Below are 7,790 nucleotides of genomic sequence, written 5' to 3' on the forward strand. Positions count from 1 at the left end.
TATATAAGTCTGGTTTTGCCACCATCTTATTACTATGAGATTTGGGAATGACCCCTCATAGACCCGGATTGCAATAAACGTGACTCTTTAATTCGACTTCTTGAGGCGTCCTTCTGTGATTCGCGGGGTACATTACAACAATGGCACACAGGTTCTGAAATGTAGTTGTCTTCATAGTAACGCTCCTCCGGGGCAGGCACAGCTGCTTGGTTTCCTCCAAAATAAAACTTTTCTTAAAATAAATTCTACTTTAAAATGTAAAAGCATGCTTTGGCCTTTTGCCTGTAATACTTTACTTAGTTAACTTGCATGTCCTCATTGATCTCTATGGGACAAGGGGTGATGTTTCCACTCTCAGATGGACAAGAGAAGTTGGAGGAGTCACCAAGTTGCCTGTGAATCTGGTTACTTTTTTACCAGACAAACTCAGCATTCCTTCCATCGCTAACATTTTAAAAGTTTAGTTTTCTGAATATGATACTCAGTTCTTTCAAAAAGAAGATGGATCTAAGTTTGTGCCTTAAATTTCATTATTGCAATAAGGAAAGGCAGTTCCCTTCAAGTATCTTTCCGTTTAATAGCACCCATCACAGCAGCAGGTGCTGACATCATTTCTAACGAGATGAGAGAGGACCCTGGGGGTTTTCTATCATCTAGTCCCGAGGACACGCCTCTGTCTTTTTTTCCTTGAGCTGCTGTGCAGGTACTGACCGCATGAAGCGAACTCGCCTCAGCAGGCCTGATGCCCACCAAGATCTCCCTTTGGATATGCCACTTGCGAAGCTCATTGGATCTGCTAACTCATGGCAAGTGGCACTAGATGTTAGACCTCAGTCCTTGAGTTTTGGCTTAGAAAGAATTCAGAATCAAGACTCAAATACAAGCATAAGTTTCTTTAGAAAGTCACAGAAGAGGAGAAGTGAGCCATGGAAGAAGTGAGACAGCTGGGCTGTGGACTCAGGAAACAAGCTACAGAGGCAAAAGAAGGGCCCTTGGAGCTTAGGAGAAAGATAGGCAAGAATCCACGCCTGGGGGAAGGCAAGGGGGGGGAGGTGTGGGCGTGCTCTAGAGAGCGAGCAAGCAGGCAGGCATACCTCCATGTTTGCAGGCTCCACGCCTTTCCCAATGTCAAATGCTTGGGGCCTCCTGTTATGGACTGAATTGGGCTCCCCTTCCAGTTCATGTGTTGAAGCCTAAACCCCAGTGTGACTATAACTGGAGATAGGGCCCTTGTGGAGGTCATTCGTGTTGAAGGCGGTCATAAGGCTGGGGTTGTGATCCGGTGGGTCCTGTGTCCTCATAAGAAGAGACAGTGACGTCGCCCTCTCTCTCTGCACACACAGAGGAGATGCGTGTGAGGGCACAGTGAGAGGCAGTCATCTGCACGCCAAGGAGAGAAGCTTCACCAGAAACTGACCCTGCAGAGGTCATAAGGCTGGGGTTGTGATCGGTGGGTCCTGGGTCCTCATAAGGAGAGACAGTGACGTCGCCCTCTCTCTCTGCACCCACAGAGGAGATGCGTGTGAGGGCACAGTGACAGGCAGTCATCTGCAAGCCAAGGAGAGAAGCTTCACCAGAAACTGACCCTGCAGCACCTTGATTTTGGAGTTCCAATCTCCAGAACTGTGAGGGAGTAAATGTCTGTTGCTTCAGCCACCCAGTCTGTGATATTGGACACCTCCAAAGTGCTCTCTGAGAGGGGGCTGAGTTTGCTCTAAAAAAGTATTTCCTTCAAGAGCTTAATCCTAAGAAAAGCCCTTACACTTGTACTCTTGTCTCCTTGACAACACCCATCAGCTCTGCCTGAGGTAGGCTTGTCTGCTGCTGCTGGCCATCTCCAGACACCAGGCCTCTCTCCAGATACCTCCATGCACATCAACATTATTTGAGAAGTTCTGCCAAAGAAACCCAGATTTCTGGGGGAGTCCATGTGCAGTTCTGGCTGAAACCCTGGTCTCTAAATCTCACCAAGTGTTCCAGGGATTCTAGAAGCTTCTCTGGAGACTATACTACTAGTATGTGGTAGCTGGGGCTGTCGCAACAGCTGATGACTCCAGTTGGTGTAGAACACGAGAATCATTTGGGAACATGACCTGGCTACATGGTGGACCTGAGGTCATCACAAGGGTCCTTACTAGAGGGAAGCAAGAGGTCTGAGTCAGAGGACATGTGACAACAGGGTCAGAGTGATGAAGGTCCATGTGCCAAGAAGGGGGAAGACTCTGGAAACTGGTAAAAGCAAAGAAAAAAATTCCTCCTTAAAGACTCCAGAAGGAACAAGCTCTGTTGACACCTTGATTTTCTCCCACTAGAACCATTGTGGACTTCTGACTTCCAGAACTACAAGGTAATAGATTGTGTTGTTTTGAGCCACTAAGTTTATGAAAATCTCAGCTTGACAATAAGAAACCACACGGCCCCTTTAGAGTGGAACATTTGTCTCTCACTTCTTGTTCCTGCTTCCCCCTTTGAAGAACTCCACTCCTCAATTTATAAGATCTAGTTTGTATCAATGTCATTAATTTCAATAATATATAAAAACATTGTTCCTGTATATATGTTCCTCCTCCATTTTTCTATTGTTACAGATTACATCTTTATATACTGTGTTTCTTTCAACCTTTTTATAATTACTGTGCTATGCAATATTCTTTTAAATCAGGTAGAAAACAATTATAAAAAGAACATTTATGCTGTCTTTTATTTTTACCCATATAGTTACCATCATCAAAAAAGAATGTGCTATTTCTTAGTATGCACAGGAGTTTCCTCCCATTTCAGCCTCCTATATTCTCCTCAGTATCTCTTTTGAGAGGGTCCATGAGAGAAAATTCTTGCATGTTGTTTCTTATCTCAAAATGACTCAATTTTTATTTGAAGGATACTTTTGCTGGATATAGAATTCTTCCTTGATAGTTTTTTTCCTTTCAGCTCTTTGAATATACCATTCCACTGTCTTCTGACCTCTATTGTTTTAGATGAGAAATCAGCCTTGACTTTGATTGAAGCTCCTTTGCATGTGATGAGTGGCTTATGGTACTATATTGACAACACCAATGTATACCATAGTCTTAAATGTGTTGTTTAATACGTTCTATTCTGCTTGATCCGTATTACATAGATAATGCAGAGAATGGTCATTTATTAGGTCACAGGGGTAATATTATATAAGTGGTCGATGGCAGAGTGCTTTGAAGGCAGCCTGTATGTGGGCTCTGACTTACATGTTTTTAATATACTTTCTTTGATCTGTAAATGGAAAGGAAAGCAGAACACACACACACACAAAATCAATCAACCCCAGTAAAATATTAGGACTAACTAGTGTGGTAAATTAGATTTTCAGAAATATTTAGTTTTTTCCCTTCACCTCCAAGGAGGGTGTTCCTGATCCAAGATGTCGACTTGGTCGTGCAACTTGGGGTGCTAGCTTTCATGGCACAGCAGAGGCTCAATGAGCACTTGCCCAGTCGGGCTCCCATGCCTGGGGTAACCTGCTGGTCTGGGAACTGGGCATCAGACACAGGGCACAGAGCTGCCTCCATCACGCCCGGCCTGCTTTATTACTCCAGTCAATGCATGAGATATAAATACATAGTATTGCCTGCTACTGTGACTTTATGGTTGTCTCTTATGCAGCATTGAAGATTGTTAGCAAAATAAAAAGTTGATTCTGGATATGGTATTGTGAGTCAATGAGCAAACAGGTACGTGTATTAGTCAGCTTTAGCTGCATCAACAAGCAAGTCCCTTTCTCAGTGACTTAAAACAGCTTGCTGTTCTTTATTGCTCACTCCCTGACTTCAGCTCGGCTGGGTCAGTTCTCCCACAGGCAGAGGTTGACCTTTGTGCATTTCCAGGCTGAAGACAGAGCCATGATCTGGGACACATGGTACCCATGTAGACAGTAGGGGCACAGAGAGTGCGCCCAACTAGCAAGTGTTGTTGCTAGTTTATGTTTTTGCTCAGACAGACATACTCACGCCCAAAAAGACAGAGCAGCTTGTGGGACAAGGATGTATATCTTGCAGGGGCTGGTTGGGGGTGTGGCAAAGGACATACATACTTCCTGAGCAACAAAACCATCTCCCACCCCTCCCACGCAGCTGTTCAGTTAGCAACTCTTCATGGGCAGTTTGATTACCCTACATGATGCATTCTTATACACATGGTTTGATAATAAAAACAGATTTAATATTTAGCACTGTTTTCTGGGGGCTTCCCTGGGGCCCATTTATTCTCAGACACCGTCTCTAGGGTGAGATTCATTTGCAGGAAAAAGCTGAGTGAGCAGCACGTTCACACAGGAAGGCGTGCGGGAGGGAGTGGGCGCATCACTGCGTCCATGCGGAGGAGCAAGCTGTGGCTGACCTGGAGCTGGAGCCTGAGGTCAGGAAAGCCGGGAGTCATGCCAGCCCCGAAATACACTGTCATCTCTGTTGGCTTCTTTTGCAGGTTCCTGGAAGGATGTCACGCCGAGACCTGCACTGGCCGCCCTGACGCAGTCGCAGTCACTGTCCTTCGCTTCATGACCACCGCAGCTGCGGTCAAGGGCCGCAGGCCCAGCAGCCTTCCCTGCCACGTGCCTGTCCTGGGGACCCATAGCAACACACGGCAGAAGCTCTGGGGGCAGAGCTACTGGGGGTAGGAGAGGAGGAGAGCATGGTCCTGCCCTCTGCATAGCCGCCGGCCCTGGGCATCTCAGGACTGGGGTGTTGCCTCTATGGGTTTGCCATTTTCCTCGTGGTAAGCCGGCCCTGGGCATCTCAGGACTGTGGCTCCGTGTTCCCCAGCCCAGCTCGTCACCGTGGTGTTGCCTCTATGGGTTTGCCATTTTCCTCGTGGTAGTTAAGAAAAATGTGTCCTGCTTTTATTTAGCATTTAAATCAGAGTGGAATGATGTCGAAAGTCCATTGAACTACAGAGTAACACTTAGGAAGTGTCCTGACTCAGCACGCCCGTTTCCTGCTGTGAGTGTATTCTCATTAAGGAAGAAGAATTTGAGGACGATCCCAGCACCGCCTTCCACTTCGAGGCCTGCACGCCGCGCCTGTTTCATTGTCTGGAGTTTGTGTTTTGAGGCTGCTGACCACGCGACCTGAGCCTCGGAGCCTCTGTCACCGCTGAAGCGTTGTGGGCCTTCCAGATGAAACGTGTAAGTCACCATGCTCGCCGGCCTCCCACAGCTGAGCTAATGGTGGTGCATCCCGTTCACACGCTGCCTTCCTGCTGCTCCTTGTGGGCGCCTCCTCCTGGCGCTGTGGGTGGCGCGAGTATTTTGACTCAGGAAACTGGCGAGAGCCCTCAGCACTGACACCTGTGCACAAAGGAGACAGGAGGAGGCTCGGGGTCCAGCAACTATTGACCATAAAAACCTTGTGAAGGTAAAAGCCTGTCAGGTAAGCTCTACCCTCTTCCCAGGGCTCTAAGGGCGCAGTGCCGCCCACGGGCTGGAAGCAGGGCAGTGCAGGGCTTCTAGAACGTGCTGTCCCCGCAGAGCAAACTGCAACCCGGTGGACAGCACCTCCCCACGCACCCCCACGCCCGCAGGCATATTCCGCTCTCTGGGCAATGGCTTTGACTCTGTAGATTCTCCCGTAAGCGGAAGCGTGCAGTATCCGTCTCCTGGGGCCGGCTTAGTGCACATGGCGGGATGCCCAGGCTCACCGTGTGGCCCGAGGTAGGGTTTCTTTCCCTGTGAAGGCGGAGTGAGAGTCCATGGCAGGATCCCCCCGCCCTCCCCGCCCAGAGCCAAGATGTGGACACAGCCCAGATGCCCTTCCACAGTTGGATGGACAACACGTATACACGTATCTCCATCTATTAACGCAGAAAAGGCCGTGGGGCCGGCTGGTGCTGGTGCTTTGAGAGCCATGAAACAGCATCTACACCCACCAGCGTCGCACACGGGATCGGGCTCCCGCCCGGCCCTGCTTGGCCGCTCTAGTCCCCAGTCCTGCTGCTCCGGCTTGCTGGCACAGCTGTCCTTCTGTGTCACTGGCCGCCCAGTGGCATCTATCCTGTGGGAAATGAAAGCCGTGAATGCAGAACCGCTGTTCCCTCGCGACAGAAAACATCTTTCAAAGCCGTTCGTCAGGCCCCGCTCTCTCTTCCAGAGAGAATCACTCATTTCTGGGATTGAGCCGCTCCGAGGGCACAGGGCAGGGTCCGTCCCCAGGCCCCGGGCATCTGTGAGCAGAGTGTCAGACACCGCCCGTCCCTGCACCCCGCCCCCTGCGAGTCCCCGCAGGGCCAGCCTGGTGGGTCCCAACGCTGGAGACGGGGAGCCGCCTCTCGTCTCCTAAGGAAACGGCCACAAGGGCCCCCGGGGGAGGGCTGCCTGCCTAGGAGAGTTTTTTCACATTTTCATCCCACGCTTCCCCACCAACCCTCCCAACAATGTCCTATTTCCTAAAACCAGGAACAGCGCAGGGGCTTACCTTGCTCCCTGCGTCTGCGTGGGCCATCCGTCTAGGATGATGTAGGACTGGGTCATACAGTGACCAAGGGGCCTGAGCCGGGTGACACGCTGAGAGTCGGGGACGGGGCTCTGCAGGGTGCGGGCTGCCCACCCACTCTGTCTGAGGAGGCCTGCGTGGGGCCGTCCCCGGTCCGGCTGGGCCTGAGGGAGTCTGATGGAGGAGGAGGGGGCACCTCCAGCCTCATGGGCCGCCTGTGTGCACAGAACCCTGGGCCCCTGGCGCCGATCAGATCCGTTTAGAATGACGCTGTGTAGCTGCCAGCATTTAAGCCTCCATTAAAGCCTGTGCACGTGTTCCCATAGTTTTGTTCTTTTTCAAGGAGAACATCGTTTAAAACACTCGTGCCCCGGCCTGTGTGGCTCAGCTGGTTGGACGCCATCCGTGCACTGAAGGGTCGCTGGTGCGATTCCTGGTCAGGGCACAGGCCCGGTTGGGGGTTCCTTGGATCCCAGGTGGGGGGTGCGCAGGAGGCAGCCGATCCATGTTTCTCTCTCACACATCGATGTTTCTCTCTCCTTCCTTCCTCTCTCTCTGAAAATAAATAAGAATGCTTTAGAAATGATTAAGTGAAGCGCTTGCATCAGGGGTATTCTGAGAGGTCGATTCTGATGTGTTATCTTCGCTCCCCGTGGCCAGTGCCTGTTCTCTGTGTTGCTTGTCCCTGCAGGGCCAGCTCTGAGCACACACGGGGAATCTGAGAAAATTCAGATGATTCTTTTTCAAAGTATGTTTCAGGGAACACACTTCTGCTTCGGATGCTTCATAAAAAAGCGAAAGAGCTCCACAGTCCGTGACTATGGATACTGTGAGTGCACCATGTCGGTCTGGGGAGCCAGGGGTGGGGCGGTGGGGGGGCCTGTCTGCACCTCCAGAGCCTGGCTTCCCCGATGCCTCCTCGGCCGCCCGGCGGCCCTTCCTCACGCAGTGTCTATCAACATCACCAGCGAAGGGGAACCTCCTCTGAGAAAGGCTCATCTCGACTCATTGGCCAGCGACCCTCCTTAGGTCTCCATCTCCCCCTTCTCTCTGGCAGGGGCCCCAGCAGAACTGCCCGAGGTGGGCAGACAACCCTGGATGAAAGGGCTTCACTGTTGGTGGTGCCTGGGACTGGGTGTAGCCAGGGCATTTCTGTCTTCATTGGCTTTTGCTGTTTTGAGCCAGATGAGATCTGGCATGACTTAAAAGCAAATGCTGTGTTGGCAGACAAGTAAAGCAACAAACAAACTCCCTATGTATCAGTCATCTCTTAAAGCATTGCCAAGTTAATGCCGATTTCTTGCCTGGGAAAGGCATACTTTTTAGCTGCAA

Source organism: Myotis brandtii, unplaced genomic scaffold (assembly GCF_000412655.1).
Source record: "Myotis brandtii unplaced genomic scaffold, ASM41265v1 scaffold760, whole genome shotgun sequence".
NCBI lineage: Eukaryota > Metazoa > Chordata > Mammalia > Chiroptera > Vespertilionidae > Myotis > Myotis brandtii.